Below are 11355 nucleotides of genomic sequence, written 5' to 3'. Positions count from 1 at the left end.
CCCAATCGGGTGCGATTCTCCTTTAGTCTGAAGGAGATGCACCTTTACTCTAAAGGCCCAATCGGGTGCGACGCTCCTTTAGTCTAACGGCGATGCAATTTTAGTGTAAAGGCCCAATCGGGTGTGATGCTCCTTTAGTCTAAAGGCCCAATCGGGTGAGATGCTCCTTTGGTCTAAATGCCCAATCGGTTGCGATGCTCCTTTGGTCTGAAGGCCAAATCGGGCGCGATGCTCCTTTAGTCTAAAGGCGATGCACCATAAGTCTAAAGGCCCAATCGGGTGCGATGCTACTTTAGTCTAAAGGCGATGCACCATTAGTCTAAAGAACCAATCCTTTGCGACGCTCCTTTAATTTAAAGGCCAAAACGGGTGCGATGCTCCTTTAGTCTAAAGGCGATGCACCTTTAGTGTAAAGGCCCAATCGGGTGCGATGCTCCTTTAGTCTAAAGGCCCAATCGGGTGTGATGCTCCTTTAGTCTAAAGGCAATGCACCTTTAGTCTAAAGGCCCAATCGGGTGCGATGCTCCTTTAGTCTAAAGGCCCATTCGGGTGCGATGCTGTCTAAAGGCTTTAGTCTAAAGGCGATGCAATTTTAGTGTAAAGGCCCAATCGGGTGTGATGCTCCTGTAGTCTAAATGTTCAGTCGGGCGCGATACTCCTTTAGTCTAAAGGCAATCCTTTGGTCTAAAGGCCCAATCGGGTTTGATGCTCCTGTACTCTAAAGGCCCAATCGGGTGCGATGCTCCTTTGGTCTAAAGGCCAAATCGGTCGCAACGCTCCTTTAGTCTAAAGGCGATGCACCTTTAGTGTAAAGGCCCAATCGTGTGCGACGCTCCTTTAGTCTAAAGGCGTTGCTCCTTTGGTCTAAAGGCCCAATCGGGTGTGATGCTCCTTTGGTCTAAAGGCCAAATCGGGTGTGATGCTCCTGTAGTCTAAATTTTCAGTCGGGCGCGATGCTCCTTTAGTCTAAAGGCCATGCACCTTTCGTGTAAAGGCCCAATCGGGTTCCATGCTCCTTTAGTCTAAAGGCACAATCGGGTGAGATGCTCCTTTGGTCTAAAGGCCAATTCGGGTGCGATGCTGTCTAAAGGCTTTAGTCTAAAGGCGATGCAGCTTTAATCTAAAGGCCCAATCGGGTTTGATGCTCCTTTACTCTAAAGGCCCAATCGGGTGCGATGCTCCTTTGGTCTAAAGGCCAAATCGGTCGCAATGCTCCTTTAGTCTAAAGGCGATGCACCTTTAGTGTAAAGGCCCAATCGTGTGCGACGCTCCTTTAGTCTAAAGGCGTTGCTCCTTTGGTCTAAAGGCCCAATCGGGTGCGATGCTCCTTTAGTCTAAAGGCCCAATCGGGTGTGATGCTCCTTTAGTCTAAAGGCGATGCACCTTTACTCTAAAGGCCCAATCGGGCGCGATGCTCCTTTAGTCTAACGGCGATACAATTTTAGTGTAAAGGCCCAATCGGGTGCGATGCTCCTGTAGTCTAAAGGCCCAATCTGGCGCGATGCTCCTTTAGTCTAAAGGCCCAATCGGGTGCGATGCTCCTTTAGTCTAAAGGCCCATTCGGGTGTGATGCTGTCTAAAGGCTTTAGTCTAAAGGCGATGCAATTTTAGTGTAAAGGCCCAATCGGGTGTGATGCTCCTGTAGTCTAAATGTTCAGTCGGGTGTGATGCTCCTTTAGTCTAAAGGCAATGCACCTTTCGTGTAAAGGCCCAATCGGGTTCCATGCTCCTTTAGTCTAAAGGCCCAATCGGGTGAGATGCTCCTTTGGTCTAAAGGCCAATTCGGGTGCGATGCTGTCTAAAGGCTTTAGTCTAAAGGCGATGCAGCTTTAATCTAAAGGCCCAATCGGGTTTGATGCTCCTTTGGTCTAAAGGCCAAATCGGGTGTGATGCTCCTGTAGTCTAAATTTTCAGTCGGGCGCGATGCTCCTTTGGTCTAAAGGCCAAATCGGTCGCAACGCTCCTTTAGTCTAAAGGCGATGCACCTTTAGTGTAAAGGCCCAATCGTGTGCGACGCTCCTTTAGTCTAAAGGCGTTGCTCCTTTGGTCTAAAGGCCCAATCGGGTGCGATGCTCCTTTGGTCTAAAGGCCAAATCGGGTGTGATGCTCCTGTAGTCTAAATTTTCAGTCGGGCGCGATGCTCCTTTAGTCTAAAGGCCATGCACCTTTCGTGTAAAGGCCCAATCGGGTTCCATGCTCCTTTAGTCTAAAGGCCCAATCGGGTGAGATGCTCCTTTGGTCTAAAGGCCAATTCGGGTGCGATGCTGTCTAAAGGCTTTAGTCTAAAGGCGATGCAGCTTTAATCTAAAGGCCCAATCGGGTTTGATGCTCCTTTACTCTAAAGGCCCAATCGGGTGCGATGCTCCTTTGGTCTAAAGGCCAAATCGGTCGCAATGCTCCTTTAGTCTAAAGGCGATGCACCTTTAGTGTAAAGGCCCAATCGTGTGCGACGCTCCTTTAGTCTAAAGGCGTTGCTCCTTTGGTCTAAAGGCCCAATCGGGTGCGATGCTCCTTTAGTCTAAAGGCCCAATCGGGTGTGATGCTCCTTTAGTCTAAAGGCGATGCACCTTTACTCTAAAGGCCCAATCGGGCGCGATGCTCCTTTAGTCTAACGGCGATACAATTTTAGTGTAAAGGCCCAATCGGGTGCGATGCTCCTGTAGTCTAAAGGCCCAATCTGGCGCGATGCTCCTTTAGTCTAAAGGCCCAATCGGGTGCGATGCTCCTTTAGTCTAAAGGCCCATTCGGGTGCGATGCTGTCTAAAGGCTTTAGTCTAAAGGCGATGCAATTTTAGTGTAAAGGCCCAATCGGGTGTGATGCTCCTGTAGTCTAAATGTTCAGTCGGGTGTGATGCTCCTTTAGTCTAAAGGCAATGCACCTTTCGTGTAAAGGCCCAATCGGGTTCCATGCTCCTTTAGTCTAAAGGCCCAATCGGGTGAGATGCTCCTTTGGTCTAAAGGCCCAATCGGGTGCGATGCTCCTTTGGTCTAAAGGCCAAATCGGTCGCAATGCTCCTTTAGTCTAAAGGCGATGCACCTTTAGTGTAAAGGCCCAATCGGGTGCGATGCTCCTTTAGTCTAAAGGCCCAATCGGGTGTGATGCTCCTTTAGTCTAAAGGCAATGCACCTTTAGTCTAAAGGCCCAATCGGGTGCGATGCTCCTTTAGTCTAAAGGCCCATTCGGGTGCGATGCTGTCTAAAGGCTTTAGTCTAAAGGCGATGCAATTTTAGTGTAAAGGCCCAATCGGGTGTGATGCTCCTGTAGTCTAAATGTTCAGTCGGGCGCGATGCTCCTTTAGTCTAAAGGCAATCCTTTGGTCTAAAGGCCCAATCGGGTTTGATGCTCCTTTACTCTAAAGGCCCAATCGGGTGCGATTCTCCTTTGGTCTAAAGGCCAAATCGGTCGCAACGCTCCTTTAGTCTAAAGGCGATGCACCTTTAGTGTAAAGGCCCAATCGTGTGCGACGCTCCTTTAGTCTAAAGGCGTTGCTCCTTTGGTCTAAAGGCCCAATCGGGTGCGATGCTCCTTTGGTCTAAAGGCCAAATCGGGTGTGATGCTCCTGTAGTCTAAATGTTCAGTCGGGCGCGATGCTCCTTTAGTCTAAAGGCGATGCACCTTTAGTGTAAAGGCCCAATCGGGTGCCATGCTCCTTTAGTCTAGTGGCCCATTCGGGTGCGATGCTGTCTAAAGGCTTTAGTCTAAAGGCGATGCAATTTTAGTGTAAAGGCCCAATCGGGTGTGATGCTCCTTTCGTTTAAAGGCCCAATCGGGTGCGATGCTCCTTTAATCTAAAGGCGATGCACCTTTAGTGTAAATATCCAATCGGGTGCGATGCTCCTTTAGTCTAAAGGCCCAATCGGGTGCGATTCTCCTTTAGTCTGAAGGAGATGCACCTTTACTCTAAAGGCCCAATCGGGTGCGACGCTCCTTTAGTCTAACGGCGATGCAATTTTAGTGTAAAGGCCCAATCGGGTGTGATGCTCCTTTAGTCTAAAGGCCCAATCGGGTGAGATGCTCCTTTGGTCTAAAGGCCCAATCGGGTGCGATGCTCCTTTGGTCTGAAGGCCAAATCGGGCGCGATGCTCCTTTAGTCTAAAGGCGATGCACCATAAGTCTAAAGGCCCAATCGGGTGCGATGCTACTTTAGTCTAAAGGCGATGCACCATTAGTCTAAAGAACCAATCCTTTGCGACGCTCCTTTAATTTAAAGGCCAAAACGGGTGCGATGCTCCTTTAGTCTAAAGGCGATGCACCTTTAGTGTAAAGGCCCAATCGGGTGCGATGCTCCTTTAGTCTAAAGGCCCAATCGGGTGTGATGCTCCTTTAGTCTAAAGGCAATGCACCTTTAGTCTAAAGGCCCAATCGGGTGCGATGCTCCTTTTGTCTAAAGGCCCATTCGGGTACGATGCTGTCTAAAGGCTTTAGTCTAAAGGCGATGCAATTTTAGTGTAAAGGCCCAATCGGGTGTGATGCTCCTGTAGTCTAAATGTTCAGTCGGGCGCGATGCTCCTTTAGTCTAAAGGCAATCCTTTGGTCTAAAGGCCCAATCGGGTTTGATGCTCCTTTACTCTAAAGGCCCAATCGGGTGCGATGCTCCTTTGGTCTAAAGGCCAAATCGGTCGCAACGCTCCTTTAGTCTAAAGGCGATGCACCTTTAGTGTAAAGGCCCAATCGTGTGCGACGCTCCTTTAGTCTAAAGGCGTTGCTCCTTTGGTCTAAAGGCCCAATCGGGTGCGATGCTCCTTGGTCTAAAGGCCAAATCGGGTGTGATGCTCCTGTAGTCTAAATTTTCAGTCGGGCGCGATGCTCCTTTAGTCTAAAGGCCATGCACCTTTCGTGTAAAGGCCCAATCGGGTTCCATGCTCCTTTAGTCTAAAGGCCCAATCGGGTGAGATGCTCCTTTGGTCTAAAGGCCAATTCGGGTGCGATGCTGTCTAAAGGCTTTAGTCTAAAGGCGATGCACCTTTAATCTAAAGGCCTAATCGGGTTTGATGCTCCTTTACTCTAAAGGCCCAATCGGGTGCGATGCTCCTTTGGTCTAAAGGCCAAATCGGTCGCAATGCTCCTTTAGTCTAAAGGCGATGCACCTTTAGTGTAAAGGCCCAATCGTGTGCGACGCTCCTTTAGTCTAACGGCGATACAATTTTAGTGTAAAGGCCCAATCGGGTGCGATGCTCCTGTAGTCTAAAGGCCCAATCTGGCGCGATGCTCCTTTAGTCTAAAGGCCCAATCGGGTGCGACGCTCCTTTAGTCTAACGGCGATACAATTTTAGTGTAAAGGCCCAATCGGGTGCGATGCTCCTGTAGTCTAAAGGCCCAATCTGGCGCGATGCTCCTTTAGTCTAAAGGCCCAATCGGGTGCGATGCTCCTTTAGTCTAAAGGCCCATTCGGGTGCGATGCTGTCTAAAGGCTTTAGTCTAAAGGCGATGCAATTTTAGTGTAAAGGCCCAATCGGGTGAGATGCTCCTTTGGTCTAAAGGCCCAATCGGGTGCGATGCTCCTTTGGTCTAAAGGCCAAATCGGTCGCAATGCTCCTTTAGTCTAAAGGCGATGCACCTTTAGTGTAAAGGCCCAATCGTGTGCGACGCTCCTTTAGTCTAAAGGCGTTGCTCCTTTGGTCTAAAGGCCCAATCGGGTTTGATGCTCCTTTACTCTAAAGGCCCAATCGGGTGCGATGCTCCTTTGGTCTAAAGGCCAAATCGGTCGCAACGCTCCTTTAGTCTAAAGGCGATGCACCTTTAGTGTAAAGGCCCAATCGTGTGCGACGCTCCTTTAGTCTAAAGGCGTTGCTCCTTTGGTCTAAAGGCCCAATCGGTTGCGATGCTCCTTTAGTCTAAAGGCCCAATCGGGTGTGATGCTCCTTTAGTCTAAAGGCGATGCACCTTTACTCTAAAGGCCCAATCGGGCGCGATGCTCCTTTAGTCTAACGGCGATACAATTTTAGTGTATAGGCCCAGGCTGGTCTCATCAAAATTTCGTTTGAAATGTTACTAAAGAACATCCGCAAAAATACGTATGAAATCGACTTAATCGTGAGTAACGCCGGGTTCACACCGGACGCGGATGCGACGCCGAAGCGAGGCGGAAGCGCTAATCCCTAAAGCGCCGGCGCTTGGCGGTTCACACCGGGCTTGTTGCTCCAAAATTAACTGCATCCGCGTCCCAACATGTGTCCTTTTTAGTGGTGTCTTTATACAACATGTTCCGAGGATCATACAACTCACTGTACTTCTCCACTTCAATTATTAATTTAATGTCATCCATGTTGAAGAACTTCTTCGCTGTTTGCTCCGTTAAATGTCGGGTGTCGAGGGTAAATTACGTATTCTCCACTCAAGCCTATATGGAGAATCTCTCTCTTTTTATCATTATGACTGCTTGTGTGGCTGTAGTGGATGGGCAGAGGGGGACATTTAATAATGTGTTCGGTAAAAGTGTTAAAATTAAAACTCCTGGACAACAGAAGGTGAATACAAAGTATGGGATGCATATTTGATCATTTATCTCATAAAAAATATGTCGTCAATATCGTTTAAAATCATTTTTCAGTGTGTTTCCTGTCGCGATACGCTCGCGTCAAGTGGAAAAAATAGACTCGACGCCGAAACGATCGCTGCACGGCGCGAGGCAGACGCGGCGCAGCTCTGTGCTTCAGCCTCCGGTGTGTTCAGCACAACGATGTAACATGGGAGTGGATGGGAGCTTCGCCTCGCTTCCGCGTCGCTTCCGCGTCCGGTGTGAACCTGGCGTCAGGCGGCCGGGGACAGGTGCCCTGTACGTTGCTCTCTCCGTGGAAACAACAGACATGGCGGATAATCACTTTATTCTTTATGGTAAATTAAATATTTTACTCGTTTATAAGTGTGTTTGATCAACTTTGAAGCAGCGCATTTTAGGATTATTTTCATAATCTTTTTTCAGATGGTTTGTATGATCTTTTGTTGTTAGTTTACTTTTAACGGATTTATTTTGATGTTGCTATGGACGCTTTCCTCTGCCACCATAGTCCGGCACTCACATATAAGGCAACCGCAGTTTAAAACTCCCAAACCGGGACCATTGTCGCATGCCGTTGACGTGTACTTTGTGATGGAATGAGTGAGCGTCCTGGAGCTCCTTGACAAACGTAACCTTAGCATTACCGCGAACCGCCAGCATGGGCGTTTCGGTCTGTTCAGCCTCAAAGCCATTGGCTAGTAACGGACATGGAAATGAGTGATTGACAGGCTTGCCTGCCAACTAGTATCACTCGGACAGGTCCTGTCAGAGAGAGATGCAAGCTCATAGGCTAGCCATAGCCGTGACAACTGAACACCACGTGGTGTCTTGTTTACCTTTTTTTAATAGGGTTACGTAACTATAATAACGCCAGAACCTGCTAAACCCCCATGTTAGCCCTGGAACGTGTATGTATTACTCTATGTAATTGTTATTTAGATTCTGATTGAAATTGAAAACATCTAGTATTTTATAGATATCTAGATCAAGAAACCGGAACATGCCCGGGTTAACTGGGACGTCTGTTCATTGTACTGCTGAACATCCGCCTGGAATTATTCACGTCCCTGAGTTTTTGAGGTTTTCTTCTGACTACCGAGTCCAGACGCCGGATGGCTGAAAACAGCAGAGAAGGGGACGTACGTCCCATGATAAGAGAGGGGAGAGCTAGGATATGGCACGATGGAACTTAGCTAAAGAGGAGACAGTGTGAGAGCAAACAAAGTCTATATTTTACTCTGCAAATAAGCAATGATTCTCACATACTATTCGAAACGATAGTACAGATGTTGCTACGTCAACATGTCGCGCGATGACGCTGCAGATTTTTGGGCTCAACTCTACCGACTGAGAATGCAAACGAGTGAGAATGCATCATTCGCGGGCTGGAACACATCATTGACAAGTAAGTAAGTTGTTTATCGTTAACTGCTAATGACACTTAAAGCAAAACTCGGCTCTATGAAAATGATTAATCAATGCGACAGTCTGCATGTATTGATTATTCAAATTCTATTTATTTCTCTGTCACGGTGGTTTGAAGACCAACATTAGTCAATTGTAACTGCTAAAGCTACTAAGCTCCATTAAAAGTTCAGGCCACACATTGTGTTGTATTGACTAGCAGAAGTAATATGTCTGCAAAGTCCAGGAAGAATCTTAGAGTTGAGGATTCTCACACAGGGATGTTCTTATACTCAAGTTACGATGTACAGGTACAATGGCTGTCCTCGATCTAAAATATACTCTAATAATAATAATTATAATAATGATGATAATACCCAACAAATGTGGAAAAACATGTTCTCCATATGCAATTGTTTAGAAGTAGTTAGTTAAATCAAATGCTTATCATAAAATGCTTAAAGTTGCTTTGGAAGAAGTAGGGTAATATTCTGTAATGAACCTTGACATAGGTTTCCACTCACAAATAAACCCGAACCTACGATAATATGATCCTGTATCCTGATCACTATTTGCAGCTGAGAATTGTTAATAACTGTTAATTAGGTCATAGGTGTTTTATAGCAACCTAAGTTTTGTCTGTTTTCCCTCAGATTGCTATATCTATCTTTGCACACCAAGATGTTATTCTGACAATCTTGACAAACTGTTCACTCATGACCAATTGATCACTAATAGGACCACACTATAGTTATTGTAATACAAATTTATTATAGATAAAAAGGCCTCTGATGGACGAACTCTAACATTTTTTTCTCTTTTCCTTTTCAGTCAAAATGCCCGGGTCAACAATGAAAACCTGCATATCTTGCATGCAGCATATACGTGTTGCATGCAAGATATGCAAACTTTGTGGAGCCCAACAGCAAATGAAAAAGGCTGTTGAAAAAGCTAAAGGTAAAGCCGACAGGGAATGGGGAGCCAAGCTTAAAAAAGGTGGAAATTTGAACAAATTGATGAATGCTGCCCCGGTTCTGGTAAGCTCTTCACTACCTGTAGCCTGCCGACTCTTCACACTAGTTACCTATCCCGGTCGAATGGATGTATAATAGTAATAATTATCATAATTATTATAATTAATTTTATTTGTATAGAACATTTGTAACATTCATGCTCAAATCGGACAATCATATAATACAACATATAAAATTGATAGTCATTGTTTTTTCTACCCTCCCAAGGTCATAGTCCCATTTCTTACTAAATTTACTGCCCAGAAAACTGTAAAAAAACTCTATTAAAATCTTTTTAAAGCTATAAGGTGGACAGGTTATAGGCCATACTGTTTGACCAGATCAGGGCCATGGTCAATTCGAACAACAAGGATATGGAGGCACTGACAATATAATGTTTTTTGTTTTTAATAGTTAATCCATTTTTATTATGTTCCCGATTTGTTTTCAGGTTCACAAATTGAAAATGGCGGGGTTGCATCCAATGCTTCTCTTTGGGAGGGAGAAGAAGGGCTCTGTGACGGCTGACTCCATCAGTGGCCTGGAGCTAGTTTCAGACACCAATTACAAGTCCTTGAAAATCATAGAAGGACTGTATGGAAGCCTTGTGACAGGTTAGTCCACAAAATGTTTTGTTTGTGCTAGTGTAGTCTTTATTAAATATTTTTAGTTACAATTCAAGATCTCACGACACCAACTCTGGGGGGATAGAGTCTACAGTGAGCTTTGAACCATCATTGAGTCATTATACATTTTGTGATCAGAAACCATATTAGAAGAAAACCGCAACCCCTTGGACCAGATATATAGAATTACAGAGTTTTCATCCAAATATGTCTATTTCTTTTAAATCTTTCTCTCTTTGAATTTACAAAGTCATTCTTGGTGTATGGACATTATTAATAAGCATACTCTACTGGCAGCAACTCCAGCATTTAACATGAAAATCAAATTATAAATATTCTTTTGCAATATTTGTATTCTGCCTTCGTTTTATCAACAATGTTTTTCCTGACTTCATGCTGCCTTATCCAACTGCTGCACTTTCTTCACAAATTGTCCAAGCAATCCAAATTCCAGGGTTAAATTTGCACAACATTTTTTGTAGCTTTATTTTTACATATGCAGTCCATAAACATGTGATAAGGATCTTTAAGCTTATGAAAATGTTACTCCCTTAACAACTGACTCATTATATTTTTTAATAAGCACAAATTAGATCCTAAACACAACACAGCACACTGAATACGCTTTAGCATTTATTCTTGACCTAGCTCCTGTGCTGCTGACTATATCTGTCACAGGCTTCACTACACTAAGATTGCCAGTGTGTATCAGGAGATGTTTAATATTGTGAGATGAAGTACAACTTTGAAAATTATAAACGTGGAATTAAAAAGTAGGATAGTCACAATAATCAGAACTAAAAGTTGACAGTTTTATAATGTAACCAGACTTCCATCTCAGTAGAATGGAATTTTACTGAATCAAACAACCACATTATTTAAATTTAGAACTCCCTTAAGATCACTTTTTGGCCACAGAAGCCACAGTCATCCTACCAAATGTAGCTCAGTATGGTTTTATTAGGGTCAGGCATTTTTTAGGTCTGTATGTGTCCATCTTTGTGTACACTCCTATGTGTGCAAATGTCTATATAATTTGAGATATCACTTGCAGCTATGTAATTTCTATCTAGGCGTTTATAATGAATGTTTAATAATGCCAGACATGTTGTGAATAGAGACAGTATCATTAATTGTCCTCGTTTAATGTACAGGATCAAGACAGATTAACACTCCCAAACAGGTAATATTGTAGATACTTACCTTTACTTACACTCTGTCAGTACTTGAGAAAGCCTATTATTATAATTGTTAATAAATTGAGTGCCCTTATACAACAGTATGGCATAATACAGCTACATATTCCATGACATGTGCAGAGGACATGAATGGTGTCAATATTTAATCATGACCTAAGATAACTCTTTTTCAAACAGTGATTGTTAAAAGAGAGAGGGCCAACCCATTAACTCCGGTGGACCCAGAGGGACCGAGGGAACTGGCTGAATCCCCTCTTCATCCAGAAGCAACGGAGGAGGAGGGAGAGGAAGGGGAGGAAGGGGAGGAGGAAGAGACATTCGACTTCTTGTTGACACCTTGTGGTAAGAAGAAGTTTATGTTTATGTTTACAAGTCTTATCTTACTAACATCCAAGTTAGTTTCAATAAACATCCTGGAATACATTCAGTATGTATTTACTTTGTCATTTATGTTTTTTCTCTTTTGCCAACTGTACATTAGACCCTGCACCTACAGCTCCTGCCACGGCCCCATCCACCTCGCATTCACCTCCTGGACCAAGTTCCCCACCCTCATCTCCCCCGCTCTCCAACTCAAAAGAGAGCTGTCCACCAAAACATCCCGGTAAGACCC

At 44.8% G+C, this 11355-nt stretch overlaps 1 long non-coding RNA gene across 2 annotated transcripts; it reads left to right on the top strand.

The window, feature by feature from the left end:
* Nucleotides 1–7820: 7820 nt before the first annotated feature.
* Nucleotides 7821–11068, top strand: LOC133964432 (uncharacterized). 2 transcript variants are annotated; one of them, XR_009923776.1, is made up of 4 exons: nucleotides 7821–7905; nucleotides 8736–9531; nucleotides 10698–10726; nucleotides 10920–11068. It is a non-coding gene; the product is annotated as an uncharacterized LOC133964432 (long non-coding RNA). The 2 variants fall into 2 exon arrangements; XR_009923775.1 differs by having other exon boundaries at nucleotides 7828–9531.
* Nucleotides 11069–11355: the final 287 nt, after the last annotated feature.

The sequence above is a fragment of the Platichthys flesus genome, chromosome 11 (assembly GCF_949316205.1).
Source record: "Platichthys flesus chromosome 11, fPlaFle2.1, whole genome shotgun sequence".
NCBI lineage: Eukaryota > Metazoa > Chordata > Actinopteri > Pleuronectiformes > Pleuronectidae > Platichthys > Platichthys flesus.
Note: the sequence above shows the minus strand (reverse complement) of the source record. Positions and strands in the feature narration are given on the sequence as shown.